This window comes from Lycorma delicatula, chromosome 7 (assembly GCF_047948215.1).
Source record: "Lycorma delicatula isolate Av1 chromosome 7, ASM4794821v1, whole genome shotgun sequence".
In the NCBI taxonomy this organism is placed as follows: Eukaryota; Metazoa; Arthropoda; class Insecta; order Hemiptera; family Fulgoridae; genus Lycorma; species Lycorma delicatula.
The window spans coordinates 1,175,244-1,198,173 of record NC_134461.1 but is presented as its reverse complement, the minus strand read 5'-3'; the positions used below and the strand labels follow the sequence as shown (position 1 = coordinate 1,198,173).

The 22,930-nt window shown below is 31.3% G+C and overlaps 1 long non-coding RNA gene across 4 annotated transcripts in view; it reads left to right on the top strand.

Annotated features, from left to right (window-relative positions):
* The first annotated feature begins 1,248 nt into the window (after positions 1 to 1,248).
* LOC142327679 (uncharacterized) overlaps positions 1,249 to 22,930 on the top strand; it is an 81,830-nt gene continuing 60,148 nt past the window's right edge. For 2 of the 4 annotated variants that reach the window (XR_012757057.1, XR_012757059.1), the window contains exon 1: positions 1,249 to 1,564. This is a non-coding gene — a long non-coding RNA (uncharacterized LOC142327679). The remainder of the gene's footprint in view (positions 1,565 to 22,930) is intronic. The other 2 variants (XR_012757056.1, XR_012757058.1) reach the window with 2 other exon arrangements.

Below are 22,930 nucleotides of genomic sequence, written 5' to 3'. Positions count from 1 at the left end.
ATATATATATATATATATGAAAAAAAATCAGAAGTTATTAGTGAAATAAAATTTTATGGAATTTTAAAAACGTGTATATCTAATAGATTTGGTGAAGTGTCTGATTATTTAATATTAATTGAAAATTATAATTTATAATCGTATTATTTTTGGATTTTCTACTTTAATTTCTGTTTAATTTTATCTACATTAAAGTTAATTACAGACTGACTGAAAAATAGACCCTCATAAGAACAACAACATATACACTGAGACATGCATGCCCGATCTTTAATAAGGTGCAAAAAATTTGTATCTTTTAGTTCATTACTCTTCTGATATTATCGCACAATATTCTTGCCAAGTCGGAGCTGATCGTCATTTCGTTTATTTGTTTTTTGTTGGCGATCGTTTAATCGACCTTTAATTTCATATAATTCGTTATATTATACTTAAAAATTTACGGGCGATGTACTGTATATAGATATTTTGAAATAAAATTAATAGAAAAATGAAGAACGGCAAAGTTAAGATCGTCCAAGGTGAAACGATAATCGACAGAAAAATATCATTATCGGCCATAATGATGTACCGCAACGAAAACTTAACAGAAAATTTTGAAGAAATGAAGCTTCAGTACATCGGTAACAAACACGCGGATGAAAAATCGCTCGATCAGGAGAGAGAGTTAATAGATACTAGGTCGATAAGGGGAAAAGCACAGATCAGGAATATTCTAACATCAGGGTATGGAGTAGGGAAAATTAATAATCTCAGTTAGTTTTTAAAATTTCAAAATACGATTTTGAGTTCTAAAAATTCAAAAAATAAACGATATATGGGATGTATCTTATTTAGAAAAAGGAGGGCTAAGAGAGTAGGATAATCGACTGTATGAATAATATGTAACTGATATTTTATGCGACTGGAATAGTATCGACAAAAATTAGAATAAGGAAAAACAAGTTTTTTTTGTCTTCAGTCATTTGACCGGTTTGATGCAGCTCTCCAAGATTCCCTATCTAGTCTAGTGCTAACAAAAAGTAATGGAAATATTTATGCTCATTTGAAATAATATCGATCGGGAAATAAATTGTGAAGATTTTATTATTTAATCTAGCGATACAAATAAGAATTGTAAATATGTTTCTTTAGATGTTAATGAAAATTTAATTAAACAGATATAACAGAGATGCAGTATTTTTTGTCAAGTGTGCCGCAAAAGGAAAAAATAAAAATTATTAAGTATGTGGTCAAGGTCGCAGACAGCAACGTCGCCAGCAGTTTTGTCGATTTCGCAATACCGGCTAGAATTTGTCAACAAATGTGAACTTACCAACGAATTACACACGCAAGACTATTATTAATAGTAATAATTGGTGGGGAAGACGATGTTACCAATCTATCGAACATTTCTGTTCGTGAGGCGAGTACATAAACATCGGTTGTGGAGTGTAAATCTTTTGTTATCGATAAATCATCGCGCTAAGCTCTTTACAAGATTTACGTTATATAAATATTTTATTTAATTCTTACTTACGGTTCGCGGCTGTTTCTGGATTGCCGGAATATAATAAAAAAAAAGGTAAAATTAGATTTTATTATTTTTGTATTTGCGAATGTAATGTGTATTGGATGCAGACTGTAATATTTTCTGTTTAGTCTTCTGTTCTTGTAGTGTAAATGTTATTTACCGTATTGTTTTCCTTTATTATAGTTGACGCGTAAACTCTTCTTGCGATTCTGGTATATAATTATAAATTTAACAAACTTTAAATAGCGTTTATGCGATTTATTATGTTTTTCTTTTATCTTACGTAACCGCTACCCGATCAGACCATCAGGAAACGATAACGAAAAGACTTTAAGGAATAGGAACGTATCTCATCGACCCCAATAATAGTAAAATTTTATATAGAAATAACCCACTACTGTACGCAAGAAAGAGTTGCAGGAATCCAGGTTTTTAGACGTTAGCGAATTAAATTTTTATAAGGCTCGTATTTATGTATTGTATTGTAATCAGCAGCTCCCGGGTATTTTTGGGTGAAGGAGGAGTTAGTATTTAGCATATGCAAGCGTATTCCTGGAATAGTAGTAATTCTAACAGATATTACGTTAAAGTCTAGGTTTTTTATTTTTATATAATTCTTGCACTAACTACATAGCAGTGACTGAGATGCGCAGAGCAGCATGGCGCATCACGTGTCCCCTCTGCACCAATAGCAACAGAGTAGGGAAGCGCAGCTGGCCTGGCAGCACACACACACACACACACACACACACACTCTTAACGAGAAAGATGGCGTCATCGAAGTAGCTATACGTCATTTATTATAAACATTTAAATGGCTATTAAAAATTAATATTAAAATTAAAAACCGTAAAATTCTACAATAAATCACAGAATCGTCCTAAAATTGATCAAATCACTTGAAAATGTTCACAGAAATATACTCTATGTCCTAATACTAATCGAGTAAATATTTAATTAATAAATATTTAATAAAAACAGAAAACTGAGGGACGCGAAAACACGTGGTTTTAATACGGCCCTCTTACCTAAAATATATCCTTCTTTACACGTGAAAAAGATATTGTTTTAAACGGTTAATTACTTTAGAGTTAAAAACTACATGAAGTTAATAAACGAACCTGTAATTTAAATGTAAATCGGAAAAACAAATAAAATAAATTCGCGTGATGTACACATTATTAAATATATAATCAACTTTTTAATGTAACCCTTAACTGGGCCCGCAAAGGGTAATCTTATCCACGAGTGCGTGGGGTCGCTTTCTTTCATTAATTAAAATTTTATTGGGGGCTATAACTCTGGAACCGATGAAAACAAGTACCGCTTACGATATATCGTAGAAAACCTCTCGATCAGAGCTTATTACTGCAGTTAAGAAAAAGTCCAAAATCCAATTTTTTTAAATATTGGCTTTTTTTTGGACGCTTTTGGTTCATCCGATTGTAATCAAAAGGGGAGGTGCACAACTAGATGTTTTACAACAGTTTTAAATCCAAAATTCCAACATTCTACGGCTAATCGTTTTTGAGCTACGCGAGGTAATTACGTACGCACATACATATGTACAGACGTCACGCAAAAACAAGTGAAAATGGATATTTCCGTTGAAATCTGAAAACCGAAATTATTCGCGATTACAATACTTCCTTTTACGTAAAAATAAAAGTTGTAAATTATAAGTAAAAAATAACTAAAACACTTTAAGGAATATATCTTATCGATCCTAATAACGGTAAAATTATATAAATAAATAACCCACAGTATGCGATAAAAGTCGCGGGCATCCAAAATTATATAATGAACTAAGTTTTGATTAGTCTCGACGCACAGAATTTTATATAAGTTTAAAAACATTAGAATTAGATAAAATTATTTGTCACCTGTTAAAAAGAAAAAAAAAAATATTACTAGTGAAATATCTATTAGAATTTTGTTATCGCTTGTAATTTTAGTAATCGTTAATTGTGTAATGTAATGTAGAATATTTAAATAAAGATCACTCGCTACCAGAAGAACGTTTATTATTATTTTTAAAAAAATGTATTTTCAACGGAAAATGTTAACACACTTAAAAAGCGCGTAACATTTTTTAATAATAAATAATAGAATCCGTATTTATAATTTTTCAGATTTTTCTTTCAGCGGTAAATCTATTGGTTCTCTGATGTGTGTAATTTTCACGCGAATAAATAACAACAGACTTCGATTTTTCAAAAGGGGTGAAGGAAGGTAAAAAAAAAAAAAAATTGCCCCTGCCTCCGGTTAATTTACTAAAAAAACATAAATAAAAATAATAAATTTAACGAGATACGATGTACTGCCACCTCCAAGATTAAAAGAACCGAGCAAGGTTGAAACATAAAGTTCGATTGTTTTATAAATATTTCCGTTTGATATGCAGATTTCTTTAATTTCTAAGGCGCTATAAACATTTTATAAAAACTCGGAATTCGCAAGCAAAGAAATCTACTTTTTTGCACCGCTCAAATTTATTCGTTATTACGGGCAATTTTTCTTGAAATAGATAAAAACAAATTACGCCTTCCAAAAATTTACTAAGCATTTTTCAAAAAATAACATTTCAACGGATATAAAATTTATTTTATTACGCAAAAATAACAAAAAAACTTAAAATATGAATCCGATTTACCTATCTTAAAATAATAATCGCAATCTTGACGGGTAATTTACAAATAATATCTAATTTTTCATCTAAACTATTACTTACAACCAGCTCGGACAATATTTATCGTTAAAATTACGGCTTGTAAACATTACAATTACTTTCTATTTTAACTTTAACTTCATTGTAATTACGGCAGCTATCATATTAATTTTGTCCGTAATTCAAACCTAATTTTTTTTTCCGAATTTAGAAATAATTGCAAATAAAATTACTCTTTACTCGCAGACGATAATAAACCGATGAAAACGTTAGTAATATGACAGGATGGTGGATAAATTGAGAAAATGAAGACAGAAATGATTATAATTTTATAAGGAATACGTTACCGTTCGTAATTTCAAAGAAAAATCTGTTGTTTAATTGAAATCCATCCAAATCGTTTTCGGTAAACCGACCGGGTGTTGCTTGCTGAACGGATTTTGATGTCGGTTTTGCTTGCATTGTTTTATAAAGGTGTGATATTTGTTTGATACGTTTACGACCGTCGCCTATCAGTTTTACGTACCTGTAGTTTACAGAAATAAAAACTCCATTAACTCAAAGATGGACTACTTCTTTTAATTTACGGTTATTATCAAAACGATATCACCTTTCCTTTTCCTGATTGGAATGAGTTAATCGATCTACGGATGTATTTTGGATTTATTCTACTGAATGTTTTTTAAATCCCGTTAAAAAAGTAATAAATCTTTTAAAATGTTTAAACTTTCTACATCCGTTCATTTAATATAACGGAATAATTAAGGAAACGTTAATTATGTTTTAAGCACGATCTGAAGCAGAGTTCCAAAAATTTTGAGAAACTACGTTAACCGAATAAATTATCGTAAAATACGGTAAAAAATAAGAAATTATGTATTACTCGTATCTTAAAAGTTATTATGCATATAATTTCTTAAAAATGTTGTTGCCTTTCTAGTATTATTATGGGGATTAAAAATTCCACAGTAGGAATAAATGTACATTTTTAACGTGGATAACCTATATATATATATATATATATATATATATATATATATATATATATGTCTGATACGAAATAGTAATAGCGTATATAAGTAATTTAAGTGTTTATTGTGGCGATTTTGAAACCGGGATAAAGTTGTACATATTTATTATGCAGCATTTGTATGCTTTTTATATTTATCAAATGTAAAAAAAAATATTTTGTTCTTGTGAAATAGTTTTCTCATTTTCGAGGTTTATTTATTAAATCGCTCGCTAATTTACGTAACTTATATTGGATTTTACTATGTTTCATTAATTTTTTATACTGTATTCACTTCTCTGTACAGCGTTTAAAAACAGCTGTCAAAAATGGGAAAATAGAATACGGGTAGAGTTGAAATTTAATAAAAATAAAATGTTGATACCAGTATTTTTAATAATATTCATTTTTTTTTCTCTTTCCGTAGGGGGAGGAAAAATCTCTGCCAGCCGCCGTCAGGCCAGCACTAATGGCAGTGCGGGGTTCTCCCCCGCTAAAAATCCTGCCCCCCTATCCTGCCGGGCCCGGATCTAAGCCATATGATATGTACAGTCCCTGCATGATCACACAGGCACTCTACTATCCGAATCCGTATGACCGGAAGGCGTCCCCAGGGGGCGATCGAGGAGCGACGACTCCCGAAAACATCTATGTCCAGACAGGAGCCGGGTAAATTCGTAGCCTGTGTTCCCGTGCTTTCGCTCCGCCCAGTTCCTGACGTCGCTTAATAATATTCTCAGTATGTACTGTTTTGATACGGCGTAAACAGTTTAACAAATATGTAACGTTAGAATTATAAGTAAATATGAAAAATTAAGTAATTTCAGCGATTAACATTTCTAGACCGATAACGGAAAAGTCTATTTCGTCGAAATAAAGTTCAAATATAATTTAGGCAGACCAACAGGTCCTTTCGCCAACCGCGCGAGAAACCGAAAAAAGGATATTTTTATCCCTTTATAGGGGATTGAATAATACCGGAAAATGTGTTCGCTGGGAAACATTTCTGCCCTTTGAATAAAATTTTGAGATACAGGACCCTTAAGGTCCATATCTCCTTGCCTGCTACACCTATCGTGACAAATTAATCGCCGTCACGTACAAAAAATCATCGTGCCGATTTCATCCAAATCGGTCCATCCGATCGAGAGATACCCGGTTTCTGGAATTCTTCATCGCTGAAATCGTGTCGTTTGGTTAGAAACAGACATGAACGGTAGCGGTTCGTAGCTAAATTTAACGAGGTTGATTTTCTTAGCCTTTTCAAGGCCGCGGTTAAAGTTTTCTGTAAAATAAAAGAACCGAAAACAAGAATGAATCGATAGCAGAAAGCAGGATAATAATCTAATTCTACACTTTATTAGATTCAAGAATACGGCCCACCGTTTCTAAGCATATTGCGCTTAAAAGGCCTATTCGGTTTAATCGAATAAATAATAAAATGCCAACAGATAATATTTTTTTAGTAATATTAGGCGATAAAATGTCCGCTTAAAAACACTATACTCCAACGGCGGTTAATTTCAATTTCTATGTACGCAGAAACAAATACGTTATTAGTTTTTACTAATTACCTTCTCTTTAGCCCTTCTGATTTGGCGATCAAAGAGTCCTTGCTTTCAGCAGTCTTCTGATCGCTACTGAAAAGACAAATAAACACTTTCGTATTCCTTCCGCAGATGATCGAATTAGAGAAGCGAACGAAAAAGGAAGTTTCCGTAAACACGTGGCGTAAAAGAAAACTATTTTCCGCCGGCACGCCAGGGTGGGCTCTGCGGAAGCGACAGTGCTTTCTCTTCCTGGCAGTTTCCTATGTGCGCATGCGCACAACAGCTAAACACAACGCCGCTGGAACTGTGAAGCGCACAATTCCGTACAAAGATTTTCGTATCTTTTTCATAAACTGGGGGATGGCTACTGACATTAAGCTTAAGGATTAATAAAAATAACCGATTATTGGGGATTTTTCTTAAGCCAGAAATGCAACACTTGCTTATCGCATTCCAATCACACGGGTAGGCAGCTAGACGGCGTTCCAAGAATCTTCAAAAGGTTTTCAAGCTCTTTTGCCAGGGTAGTTCTAGAAAAGCGGATGAACTAAAAAGAAAAGCGCTACGTCGTTTTTAGTAATAGAATATAAACGCGTATAGAATTTTATTTCGAAAATACAAGTACATCGTTAAATTGTTAATTACTTTTTTTTTTAATTTCAGTGCTCCTTTGATCAGCCAAAGAAACATAGTTTTTTGTAATTTTTTTATTTCGCGTCGTTTATTATTGTATGTAATGAATGAAATGAAATGGTAATCGCATAAAAATACCGAACCCAAGTTCAGAATCGAACACAGGACCTTTAGTACATCAGACGATTGTTATAGAACCCGACTACTAATGTGATTTATTTTTTCTCTTAGATTCATTTAAAAAATCGTAACGAAAAATTTCAGTCTACATATTAATTGTTGGATTTACATTTAATTTACACCATTATGTAAGTTATTTGAAGACACAATTAGTTTATCCTGGATAATCTCAAGATTTTTTTTTTAACCTCAGATTTTTATTCCTTCTTAAACACATAATTAACTAGATGAATCACGGCTGATAAGAATCGCTAAATTCGTGCCTGGAATCAAACCAGAACCTTCGACATGTTAGCAGGTTGTTTGATCCAGTCGACCTACTAAACCCATTTTTTTATGCCTTATTTTTTTATGCCTTTTTTTTATAAAAGGAAAATTCAATTAAAAGATTATCGGTAAATATTATTTAAATGTTACGAATAGAATTTAAAATATTTTAACGCTCGTTCCGAATATTTTCAAGTAAAAATTAATCTTCGTGTAATAAACGGTAAGCTATTTAGGAGTCGATAATTTATTTTGTAAAAATAAACGAGTGTAAACTGATTTCTAACATTTTTAATCTAATAATTAAAAAATGGAATATTTGAGTAGACACTAATTTAGTAATTACAATGACATGTAGTTTTTTTATCGTGTTTATGTGGGTGTAATATCGCACTTAATAAAATCTTCGGTGTCTGAAATTTTATTTAACTTAGCTGTTCATTTACAGTACGTGTCTTTTCAATAATTCTAACCTTTTTACGAAAGAATTTCTATTAAAAAGATCGTTTAATTTAGTCATATTTTATTTGAATAATACAAACAAAGGATACAAATTATCGTTTCAAAAATTGTAATTATATTAAAAATATATATAAACTCACCTTAATCAGTTATAATAAATATCTCGATAAAAATATGTAAATTGGATGGTTACGAATGGATTAGGTTAGCAACACTTCCCTGGAAGCATTGCGTAATATACCATGACTTCCCGACAACAGTGTTGTCGGATTTCATCAATTTTTTCTCTATATTCACTTTTCTCTGCTTCATCTGAGTACGGCAACGATCTTCACCGATAACATCTTCCAACTACCCTACTTTTAAACAAAAAAAAAATATAATGAAAAATTATTCCATCTAAAATTTAGTTTACAGACCATCAATTTAGTTTCATTCACAATCAATTTTTTTTTTACATTATACGTTGTCTAATATTAAATTATTTTTTCTAATATTTTGTATTATTATTATTATTTTCTATTATTATTTTCTAATATTTTAATTGTGATTGCGATACGTTTCGGTTTCCAGATTTAAATGAAAATATACATTTTGACCATCCCTGAATCCATTTTGACTAGTTTCGGCGTGACGTAAAAATATAAAATATTTTGATCTTTAAAGGGAAGACACCTCGGTTTGAATCGGACTTCATCTCCTTTTATTAATTTTTTTCAACTATTTTTTTAAAATTTAAATATACTGATTTAATAATTATTAACCAGTGATTCTAAAACAAAATTACAATACATAATAATTCAATGATAATAAAAAAAAAATGAAAAAATTATTAGCGAAATAAAATTCTACATACTTTTTAAAATGTGTAAATTTAATTTAATAGGTATTACATACGTGTATATGTAATAGATGTTCGTGAAACATCTGATTATTTAATATTAATTGAAAATTATAATTTAAAATCGTATTATTTTTGGATTTTCTAGTTTACTTACGTAACAAACATCTGTAAATAAGGAATATTTGAGTAGACACTAATTTAGTAAATACAATGATAGGTAGTTAAGTTATCGTTTGTGAACCAACGGAATAAAGACGGTTTTCGAGTGTTACATCGCACTCATTAATCTCAAAGGGGAGGGTTAATAAAATCTTTTGTGTATGTATTATGTGGGTTTACGTGAAATTTTATTTAAGGTACCTTGAAGTGCATTTACATCATACTGAAGTACGTTCCTCTCTAAGTTAATTAAACGAAGTAATAATAATAATAATAATATTTTAATTATTTATATAATTTAAAAATATATATTTACCCGTCGATTTCCGTGGTGGAGTGGTAGCATCTCGGTTTTTTATCCGGAGATCCCGGGTTCGAATTCCCGTCAGGCATGGCATTTTTTATACGCTACTAAATTCCATTTCCATATTCCTATACATAAGCTTCTCTATAAATCGTCGTAGTAAATTAATTCATGAAATAAAAAAATAAGTAATTTAAATAAATAAAAATAAAAAAGAAAGAAATTTTATCTGTGATAGTAATGCATAAATCTTAAAAAAAATCCGTTTTATAATGTTATTTTATAAAAAGGTAGTCAGTCGGTAAATATATCTCGAGTAACCGACCCAGAGTTAAACACATGATGTAAAAACAGATGTATGTAGACAGCTTCGGGCTTGAACGAATGTACGCGGAAATTAACGAACGCCGGTTTGAAGAATTTAACCTTCCTAAACGCTTGTTGGTCTGTCAAAACATTACTGTACGTTTTATTAAATCTTGCTTTCGTTTGAAACATTATAAATTGGTATTATTATATTTATTATAATGTGAAATATTATTCAGGTATTCAGGAATATGTTTAAGAGTAGTATTACTATTAATTTGTGATTAAAACTAATAATTAAAACCAAACTTGTATGTAAGGTAAGTACATAATCAATTGGGTTTTGACAAAAGTTCAATGCAGCAAATTACCTAGTTTTTATATATATATATTTGTGTGTGTGTGTGTTTTATATATAAATAACCTTTATTTATCCACATGTTGATTACAATTAGTAATACTAGATGAAATGTTTCTTACAACTAAATATTAATACATAAAATAACTTTTTCTATACTATCATCCACATTTTATCTTAGTTATATTTGTAATATTTGTAAAATATTTTAGTGTAACTGCTCATTTTAAAAAAAATCTTGTACTAAGCTTTTAATATTTTCTTAAATAAATAATAATAAATAATAAGCAACCCTCCATGACCCAATGATATGAATGGCATGTAAATGAGGTGACTTAGGCTGACAATTCCCGAGACCTGTGGTTAATTGAATTTCAACCGTCAAGTATTCTGGCATATACTGTCTAGTACTCAATTTCATATAAAAGTAGCTAACTTTTACTAGGCTTTGAATCTCATAACCTTTGACTTTGAGAATCAGCTAGTAAACAACTGATTTGTGGTGAGTTAATCAATATTGTGTGATTTGTGTGCTATCCAATATGAGTTTTTATACAGTAATTTAAAAAAGAAGTTTACACAAATTATATACTTGTAAGTACACAGTATTCAAAATAATTTGTTTACAAATTCTCTTAACAGATTTTTAATCACGTGTAAAATATTCTAATGTGCATATACTTTGGATTTAAATTTCTTTCATTCTAACAAATCGTTTAAATGGAGAAAATTATCATATTTTTTTTTAAACTCTCCAATTAAGAGGAAATATGTGGTTTCACCACGATGGAGCCCCAGCACATTTCAGTCAGTCGGTATCAGATTTCAATAATACTTGTTATATATATATATATATAATATATATACACATACACACACACATATAATAACATGATGTAAGTCATTCATAATGAACGCCCATTAAAAACTACTGAAGATCGTGACGGGAAACACAAGTAAACCAAACAGTTTGTTTGGTTTTATATATATATATATATATATATATATATATATATATGTGTGTGTGTGTGTGTGTGTGTGTGTGTGTGTGTGTGTGTGTGTGTGTGTGTGTGTGTGTGTGCGCGTGTGTTATGTTACCATTCGTTCCTGATGCGTTCATACTGTTATATGTTTTATAAGTCCGATTCTTTGAGAGAATAAACACGTATAAAATTCACTGGAGCGAATATTTGTCAGATAAATGTATTTCTCTTATTTCATATATATATATTACATACATACAAACACTCACTCATACTCACAGTGCAAAAAAAATAATCCTTGTTCCATGAAATTAAAAGGAAATTTTAAATAATAATGCTCTTTAAACATTAATAACCAATCTTTTTATTTGGGCTGAACATAAACCACAAGATAAAATTAATCTTGTTTTAATGAATGAGTATAAAAATTGTAATAAATTTACAATTTAATACCATTAAATGATTAAAAAAATAATAATTAAAAATTTATGATTAATGTAAAAATATTATTAATTTTTAACTACATAGAATCTGATGTTGACAACACATGATTTTTTGTACGCCTATTAAATTACACTTACACTTTTTTTAAATGTAAATACGTAAAATTTTATCTGATTAATAATTGTAGACATTTTTTCTTTTTTTTTTGTTTGTTAATTATTAATAAATCAATATATTTAAATTAAAAAAAGAATAAAAAAATGTAGATGAAAAAGGGGATTTGAACGGATATGCTTTCCCCTTTCAAATATTTCATTAATTAAAATTTTATTTGGCTATAACTGGAACAAATGAAAATAAATACCATTTACGATATATCGTTGAAATCCTTTCAATGTGGGCTTATTACTGCAGTTAGAAACTAGATTTTGGTCTTTTTTTGGACACTTTTGGTACAGTGGATTGCAATCAAAAGGGGAGGTGCACAACGAGATGTTACAACAGTCCTAAACACAAAATTTTAACGTCCTACGGCTAATCTTTTTTGACTTATGCCAAGTACTTAAGTACATACGTACGTACAGACGTCACGCCCAAAGTAGTCAAATTGGATTCAGGGATGGTCAAAATGGATATTTCAGTTGAAATTTGAATATCGAAATTTTTCGCGACCACAATACTTTCTTACTTCGTACAAGAAAGTAAAAATGAACTAAAATTAAAACGTGAATTAAGAAACTATTTTTTTATGCATTTTGAATTATTTATTTATTAACAAAATGGATCACTTTTTACGTTTTTTTTATTTTTTAAGATAAATGATCATCTTATAAGTTTTTTCGGAAATTGTTATTGTTGTATCTGGCCGGGATTAGAACTCGGTACTCTGAACGAAAGGCCGAGACGCTACCGCTCAGCTACGGAAATAGAGTAATAATTAATTTTATTTTTCACTTTTAAGTCGGTTCAGCTATAATTACGTTTTGATTGTTTTGTTATACATTTACCATAACTAGGCGGGAATTCAACCCACGACTTTCAGTGTAACAGGGGGAGAAGTTATTTTCCCGTTGTTGCATTTTTCATTCGTTTTACTTATTTAATTTTAAATATTTAGTGATATGCGATATCAAATTTCTATTCGCGCGCGTGCGATTGTTTTAACGTGCACTTTTGTATTAATAAAAAGTCACATGATTTGAGGTTTGTCCGAAATGGAACATTAAATAAACGGTAACTATCAGTTCTGTTTTATTTATCGTAAATACAGAGTGATTTAGGAGGAAAGGGAAATAATTTGGGAACCGATTCTAGATCTTGAAATAAAGGAAAAAGTTCACCTACAAACATATGTCCGAAAACGCTTGTTTGTAAAGTTACGGCTAGCGAAGATTTCGCTCGGATTTCAGTTCCCCTGTGAAATAAGTCATACTGAAATTTTTAAGGCGTTATATAAGGGGTAAAATTGATTGTTTCTTATGTTTTTTGTTTGTTATGTTGTGTTTTGACCCCACCTAGCGGGTGGGTTCGGTGTCGACATATTTACGAAACAAACAAACAAATATACAAATAAACTTTTTTATTCTATATATATGTCGGAGAGGCGAGGAGATCTGTCAGGGATTCAACGTTTTGTGCTTCACTCATTCCCACCATTACAAGTGGAGAATATATCAGATTACAATAAAGTTCAATTAATAAAAATGAGTAGATAACTCGTACAATGAAATAATTACAAATGATAATTATCACTTATCAATAACTCAGTAGTACACGAATTACAATATAAGATTAATTCAATTTAGAATTCAAATAATATTAAAACAACTTGCGATAGACCGAGGCTCAGGGAAATAACGAATTCGCGATCACCAGGACGTCTGTTCGATCTGGGTTCCAAAGCAAGACTACCCTTTCTCCATATTCTCAAATAATATACCTACTGCATATTTCCTTTTCCTTATTAATTTTATGATACCCCTATCGTCCTGGGATCCCGACTACGTTGACAACCATGTGCCTACCTAGCCTAAGCCTACCGCAATAAAACAATTTAAACCTTATTTTACAAAATATTACTAGTAATAATACATTTCTTAAAACTACTAAAAATACAGACATTCTAAAGAATATTCTCATCGTTTTGTCGGAAGATACTCCACTGTACTTTATTCTCCGACACGGCCATTCTGACAATCACACGCCCTCGGGTGTATCTAAAACATTGAGTTACAGTGGTATTTTAATTTTTGTTTTCAACTGACCTCGGTCATTATAAAGCGTTTTACAATAGTTAAAGTACAAAAGATAGATTCAGAAGTCCTCTCGAGTAACAGAAATCCATTAATTATTCATTATCCTAAATAGTCATCGTACAGTACTCAAGAGATCGAAAAGCCATCAATCATTATTCCTTATCAGTTAACTGTCAAATAAGATTTTATTTCCTCCACCAATAGACCTCTGCACTATCTCTAGGCTACCCTGTATGCCACATACAGTATCATACATATTCTGTAGTTGCCACGACTACCTGCCCGACACATCATCAGGTGCCCATCGCGCCCTGATCAAACTAACATTAGCCACTAATTTAGTTTGCAGTTACGACTACACACTGATGCATGTGCGAAAAATAAAAATTCCAGGTCCACGACCTGCTGCCAGCCATTAGTGCATTGCGTCATTGGTGGTCTCTTTTTAAACCATAGTCCCTGTTTCAGGACCAACATCAACAGTCTTATTTCCTCCACCAATAGACCTTTGCACTATCTCTAGGCTACCCTGTATGCCACATACAGTATCATACATATTCTGTAGTTGCCACAACTACCTGCCCGACACATCATCAGGTGCCCATCGCGCCCTGATCAAACTAACATTAGCCACTAATTTAGTTTTCAGTTACGACTACACACTGATGCATGTGCGAAAAATAAAAATTCCAGGTCCACGACCTGCTGCCAGCCATTAGTGCATTGCGTCATTGGTGGTCTCTTTCTAAACCATAGTCCCTGTTTCAGGACCAACATCAACAGTCTCCTCGGCACAACTTTCATTGTCCGAGGAAACATCCAACTCATTAGGAATATAATTCTCAGGCATTTCTCTCAACTTATCATGACTATACTTATAACTTCTACTACTACTTAAAGAGTTTAGTGTGTACCTGTCGGTATCAAGTAATTCTGTTACTACGAATGGACCTCTAAATTTCCTATCGAGTTTCGTTTGATTACGTTCTTCGTTCTTAATCAAAACGTGATCTCCTATTTTAAACTTATTAACCTGTTTTGGTAAATCGGACAAAGGGTTTCGAGAGAAGAAATCCGCGTGCGACATACGTTTGCCTTCTCTATAAACTATATCGAACTGAAAAGCCTGTAAATAAGCCCACCACCTATGGACTCTATTATTAAGATCAATCTTATTTTGAGAAGATTTCAATGAATTACAATCAGTTACAACAGTAAATTGTCGTCCATGCAAGTAATGCCGAAAATGTTTAATAGATTTAACAACGGCCATAGTTTCGAGTTCGTAAGAATGATACCTGGACTCGGCTGGGCTTGTCCTTTTACTAAAGTATTCAATAACTTTATTTTTACCGTCTACCCTATGCATGAGCACCGCTCCGTACCCATCGGAACCAGCGTCGGCATGCAGTTCTACAGGACAATCCGGGTCAAAGACAACTAAGACGGGTTCGTTGGTCAAAGCATGAATTACCCCTTGTCGGGCGCTTTCATGTGTCTCAGTCCACTTAATATATTTTTTACCTGAGGTAAGAACACACAATGGTCTCATGACTTGTGAAAACTTAGGGACAAACCGTCGGAAACAAGATGCAAGGCCAATAAACCGTCTAAGCCGAGCAACGGTCTTTGGAGCAGGTAACATTGTTAAAGAGTTCATTGTACGAGGATTTGGACGAACTTGTCCTTCCTGAATCTCACACCCAAGGTATGAAACAGATGTTTTGAGAAAAGAACATTTTGAAAAATTAAATGAGAATCCCGTATCTATAAGAATTTTTAATACCACTCGAAGTCTTTCAAACGCTTCTTCTATCGTATCTGCAATTATCAAAATTTATAATTTCGAATTTACTACATTCATTTACTACTTTAGATTTACAGATTTTAAAATTATTTTGAGAAATATTTACTTCAAAACCAAAGCTCAAAATTTCTCGACCAATTAAAATATTATAACTCAAATATTCATCTCGGACAACGTGAAAAAGAATCTCTAATGTAAACAAATCCATAATTACAATAGATAAAATTTGCATGCTACAATTTACTACAACATTTCCGATGCCTTTCAAAATTATTAATTCATTAATCCTACGTCCAGAAAACTTAATCGCTATCGATTCCTTTATTAATGAGCATTCCGCTCCTGAATCAAAACAATATGGAAACGACTCACCAAGATGGTTTAGAATACCAGTAGGAGCTGCAACTGTGCAAAGATTCACACGGCGTTCGACGCTATCAGTCTCCTTGTTGTTCCCTGGACCGCTACGGCTGCTACCTGGAGCCGTACAGTTTGGCGCAATATGACCAGCTACCCCACATTTGAAACACGTCACATTGCGCGATGAAGAGGATTTTCTAATAGACACAGTTCTGCTGCAGAGCACCAAGCAACAGAATCCGATCCCGCACTCTCTGGATTACCTCGTGGTAACGCAACACTTTTCTTTGTCGATAATGGCTTCTGCATACAACACTTCATAAACTCAAACAATGTATTCCACTGATCAGGTGATGGACCAGATGGAGACGATCCCACTTCTGATGTCGGAGAGGCGAGGAGATCTGTCAGGGATTCAACGTTTTGTGCTTCACTCATTCCCACCATTACAAGTGGAGAATATATCAGATTACAATAAAGTTCAATTAATAAAAATGAGTAGATAACTCGTACAATGAAATAATTACAAATGATAATTATCACTTATCAATAACTCAGTAGCACACGAATTACAATATAAGATTAATTCAATTTAGAATTCAAATAATATTAAAACAACTTGCGATAGACCGAGGCTCAGGGAAATAACGAATTCGCGATCACCAGGACGTCTGTTCGATCTGGGTTCCAAAGCAAGACTACCCTTTCTCCATATTCTCAAATAATATACCTACTGCATATTTCCTTTTCCTTATTAATTTTATGATACCCCTATCGTCCTGGGATCCCGACTACGTTGACAACCATGTGCCTACCTAGCCTAAGCCTACCGCAATAAAACAATTTAAACCTTATTTTACAAAATATTACTAGTAATAATACATTTCTTAAAACTACTAAAAATACAGACATTCTAAAGAATATTCTCATCGTTTTGTCGGAAGATACTCCACTGTACTTTATTCTCCGACATATATATATATATATATATATATATATATATATATAAATGGCTTGTTCGTATGTGTGTCCGCTAAAGACCAAACAACTAATGGACCGATTTACGCGCGGAAAAAGGGGAAAATGAAAAACGGGGAAAAGGTGGAAAGAGAAGAGGGGAAAATGGGAAAGGCTAAAAAGGAAACTGGGTGAGCGATGAGGGAGAAGAGCGAAAGGGAGAAGTTGGAAAGGGAAAAGGGGAAGGAGAATAAGTGAAAGGTAAAATTTGTGAAGTTCAGATTTTTAATTTTTTATGAAATTTTCAATTGTGTTCATTTAAACTCTCTCTCTTTCTCTCTCTCTCTCTCTCTCTCTCTCTCTATATATATATATATATATATATATATATATATATATATATATATAGCAATAGCGAAGCATTGCCGGGTCTGCTGGTATTTTAATAAAAATTAAAAAGGAAAAATTGTAATTATGGAGTAACAGATTTCATTTGCGCGCCGCGTGTGTGTGCGTGCGAAATCTTGCAATGATAAATACATGTAATAAAATAAATTTCTTATAGTAACAAAAAAAAAAAATAGTCAATGATCAATGATAAAATAATAAGATAATTTATAAAATTGTTTAGTTTATACGCCGACAGAGGACTTTTGCTAAGACGAATATTAGAGGTAATTCTTTTTTTATTTAATTTTTTTGGGATGACGTAACAAGTAAAGACAACTGACAACTATCACTGTGACAATGCGTCGATGGTGAGACGGGTAAGGGGGGGGGGGAATGAACAAAACACAGGTGGCTTCCTTCGTTCTGATTGGCTACCGTCGGACAGTAATGATCACGCGATACAATTCAAATACAACTGTAAACTTGAGTATATGGTGTATATGTGTGTGGGTTGCTGTCCAGCAATATATTAATAATCTCTATTTCTTATATAGACGTTCGATATAATTAAATTAAATCAAGATTTGTCGATTATTTTATATTTACTACATTTTATTTAAAATAATAATTAATCTCCCGTAATATTTATAATTTTTTTTTTAGAATTAAAAAAAAAAGATTCTAATATTACATAATAACAGATAAAATTTTTCCAGTTTTATTTACAATTCGACCTTGTAATACCTACGGTAGATGACATTGACATATTAAAAAAAAGCAAATTTTTGCCCAGAATCAAACCCTAGACCGGTAGATTTAGAAAGCCAACATGCTACCAACTATATCGACGTGTTTTTTATACGATAAAATGTTACAAACTTATTTTTAAAATGAAATAGAACATTAAAGGGTAAAAAAATGAATATGTAAAACTTGTAATTAACTCGATTATATCTAAGGTCACACTAAATTAAACTAATATTTATAATCTGTTCTTTTTTTTATTAATTTATTTCACTCGTATTGACAACATACAAAGGTATCTACAATTTTTTTCTTTTCCTCAGGGCCAACTGTTATGTATTGCATCACAGGATGAGATGAAACGGCATTTTGTAGCGCGTGAAAATGCCACGCTGACCGGAATTCGAACCCGGGACCTCCGGATAAAAGGCCGAGACGCTACCTCTCGCGCCACGGAGACCGGCAAATGTCCCTTACTATTCACGCATTTTTTTTTTGTATTATGTTTTTTTCTTTTTTCACGTTATGAATTTTGATAATAATTTAAGATATGCCAAGCCTAACCGGAAATCGAAAACAGAATTATTTATTGTACAAAAAGAACGGAATTCAGGTGAAACGTCACCCTCACTGTTTTAACAATATATACGAGGAAGAGTTAAATAAAAATATTGTGTGTGTGCGCGCGCGCCCTCAATTCTTTAATTACGCGACAGATTTAAAAATTAACAAAATATTTTCTGTACATCACGGATCCATTCTTTTGATTTTATTGACCCAAAAAATGTACGGGAACAGTATTTTTTATAGAAAATTTACCGCATCAGAACTGTCAGGTCAATTGATATGCTTAACAAACAGTCAACACATAATACGCGTTACAACGGCAACAGGACATATTTTTTTACTACTACCGTTCTGGTCGGCGAAAAAAAAACAATTCATTTAAATTTATCAGACTAAATGTATCACGTAACCGACTTAGATCCGAAAGATTCTGGATGCGGATTCCGTTAATTTTTTACGTACAAATATATTTATCTACCTCGCTGTCATTAAAAAAAAAAAAAAAAAAAAAAAAAAACAATTTTAAATTTGAGCAATGAGCCTGTAAATTAAAACAAAAATACTAAATAACAATCGAAGTCGCCTGAATCTCAATCCGGTCGGCTCCATTCATATTTAAAAAAGGAAATATTAAATATTCAAACCGTTTATATTTAACCCGACCTCTTCTAAGAGATCGAGTAAGATAAATGTCGAGGCTTACATAACCGCATTTCTCTTCAATAAAAACGGTCTGAAATACTCCTAACCTGCGCGTGCGTTCCCACGCTCGGTATGGGGAAAAAGAGACAGCAATATTATTTTTCACTTAAGATGCAGTTAGTACAATTAATTACCGTACCTAACTTCACACGGGCACTGCCCAATTTTCAACCTTACCGCACATTTACGCCTAATCATATCTCGAATAAGTATAACAGTAAAAAAATAATACAATTTAAGTACAATTGTTATTTAATTTCAAAATAATAAAAAGTGTATAAAACATAATTTTATAAGATGCCAAAAAAATTATATGCACAAGGCCCCATAAAATTGTGGAGACGATCATTAATTTTGAAACTTTAATACATTTTTAGTAAAATGCATAAAAATTTTACGACTTCCAAATTACTTTCCTATAATCTTTATTTTTTCGAAGGAACTGCCCGAGGATGTAAATTCAGAAAAAATGGAACAGTCGAGGAATCGATTACTATTTAATTTAACGGGTTGGTTAATTAGCTTTATTTGTTACGATTTAATAACTAGTAGATGAGTAAAAGATGATGAAAAATGTGAATCTTTACCTAGCGAAAATATAAAACGGAATAATAATATTTCCTGAATGAAGCTGAGGAAACTCGCACGACGGAAAGAGTAGTAGCGTCAATGGAAAGTTCTGGTAAAAGTAATAAAGTGAAATGCTAGCGCATTACATAACGAATACCTTTGTTATAAATACACACTTGCTTAAATTTGAATCTTGGTTCAACAAACGATATTTTTTTCGGTATTTAAAAAACTATTTTTCTCTTAGATTTGTCATCGCTTTTAAGTCGCAAAATGTTTGAGATATCGAGGTCCGAATAATCGACGTTTTAATAAACATTTATTTCAGATTATATTTAATTAGAATCAAAATTATTTTCCCAATTTTTTGCAAGAAAATCTCTCTAATAATTCAAGTACTTGAAACAAGCAATAATTTATGTAAATTTTACGGATAAATAAAATATGTGAGGTCGGATGTATAAAATCAGTCATTATTTTACTAACTGTATTATAACAACATAAAAAAAATTAAAATAAACAAAAAAGTTATTAAGTATGATTTTTTTAGTTTTTAACACTAGTAATTAAAACGAAAAATATCATAAGTTCATTAATAGAACAAAACTGTATTGTCAAATGGAGAATATAACATCGATTTCAAATATTTTAGGAATTTTTTTTATATATATATATATATATATATATATATATATATAAATAAAATATAAAATAAAAAGTAAAATTATAATATATTGATTCGTTAATAAATTTAAAAAAATAAATAAAAAAATTTTACCGTAAAAATTAAAAATTGTTTTTTTTTTTTCTATCTTCTTACCGGTTAGTTGGAACCGATTTATTCTATGTAAGTAAATAAGTGAAACGCAATGCAGCGGATGATGCCAAATTTGGCGGGTAACAGGGCAAGGGAGAAGAAAAAGTCAGGTTAAATGGCAACAGCGTCTGTCGGTCACTAAATGTTAGAATACAAAAGCTCCCTATTGAGTCTCTGTACATAACCGAAGCGAACGATTCTTAAATAATTTTTAGGTAATTTTCAGTTTCAGTAAATATTATTCTCTCTTATAAATAATATAATATATTACATTATTTATTTATTTGTATACTCACACACGCGCGCACAATTTTTAATTTTAATTGTATATAAATATTGAAATATACTTTTCTATATAAATATAATTTTTTTTCTCACTCAAAATCTGTCATATGAAAACCTTTGCTATAACAAATTTTACTAGATAATAAAAATATATTTTTATGTTTTTATTCTCTCTCTCTCTCTCTCCCCCCTTCACACACTCTCTCCGTTTTCTCTCTCTCTCTCTCTCTCTCCCTCCCCCCCGTCAATCACTCTCACATAGTTTTTTTGTAATTTCTTTATTTCGCGTCGTTTATTATTGTACGTAATGAATTAGATGAAGTATAACCGATAAGGAATGCCGAACGATGCCGAGATTCGATCCCAGGATTATCGGTATAAGTCGGTTAATTTACCAACCGATCGATCTAAGGAAGGTCGTTAATCTTTTTTAAAAATAGTTTTCCTCTAAAAGAACGATCGACTAAACATTTTCAACAATTTTGTGATGTTTTTTTCAATTTATCTTAAAAAATATAAATTAAACCACGGGAAATGTTAAATATAAAAATTTGTAATGAACTATTTGTCGTATATATGTCGTTGTACTGTTTACGAATAATTTCTGCTTAAAATATTATGTAGGCATAATTATTAAGATATATGATTATACCGAGTCCTTACCGGGTGTCGAATTCATATTATAAAATATTGGTTGCCTTCTACAAACCCACGACCGATGTTTTTTTCCTTTCTTACTTATATTATTAAATATATATGTTAAATAAAAACTACGCCGATAAATTTCTATAGATATTTTTACAAATTTATTAAAGCAAAAACATATGCGTGCTCAAACTTAATATATCTAATATAACACTCACGAAATACCCATTCCTTATATCAGTTTAGTTAAATACGATATAGAATGTATTTTACTCCGTTGTTAACTAATGGCCAAATAACCTAACATATAACTTGTGTTTAGTTTTTCGATATTGTTTAATCGCTATTTAGAACTATAAATTATTAAGAGATAAATGCAACAAATTTATTTATTTATTATTATTAAATTTATTAATTTATTTTGTAAAAATAGACGAGAGTGAATTGGTTTCTAACATTTTTAATCTAATAAATAATTTGAATAATATATACACAGAATAAAACCACTGCCAATTATTGTTTCAAAAATTGTAATAATATTAAAAAAAATAAATACAACTCACCTTAATCAGTAATAAGAAATATCTCAGTAAAAAGGTGTAAATTGGATGACGTGGATTACGTTATGTAACAGCGGTCACTCTAGGCAATTATTGTACTGCTTATTCAGTCATCTTCTACCGATAATTCCCGCCAAAAACTAACTACAAGACAAAACATCTCGGTGAATTTCTTTAGTTACACAACACATAATGCTTCTCATCGCCTCCCCACTCCGGAATGACGTCATCGATAGATATTTTAAACGACAAAATTGTAATGAAGAATTATTACATCTAAAATTCGGTTCGCAAACTGTTTCTTTCACCGTCAATTATTTTTCACATGAGACCATCAATTACACGTCGTCTAATATTTAATTGTTTTTCAAATTTACTATCGATCTTGACCGATTTATAATTAGATAAATTATTAAAGAGAATAAATTTTCCCTTAAACTGTAAATGGACATACATTGTATTACTACAACAGCCAACCGTACACAAAGGGGTTATAACGAGATTTTTACTTATTATTTAATTACATATAATAATTATTTTATATACGAAATCAAGCTCAAGATATAGTACATGTAAATACGGACCCGCACG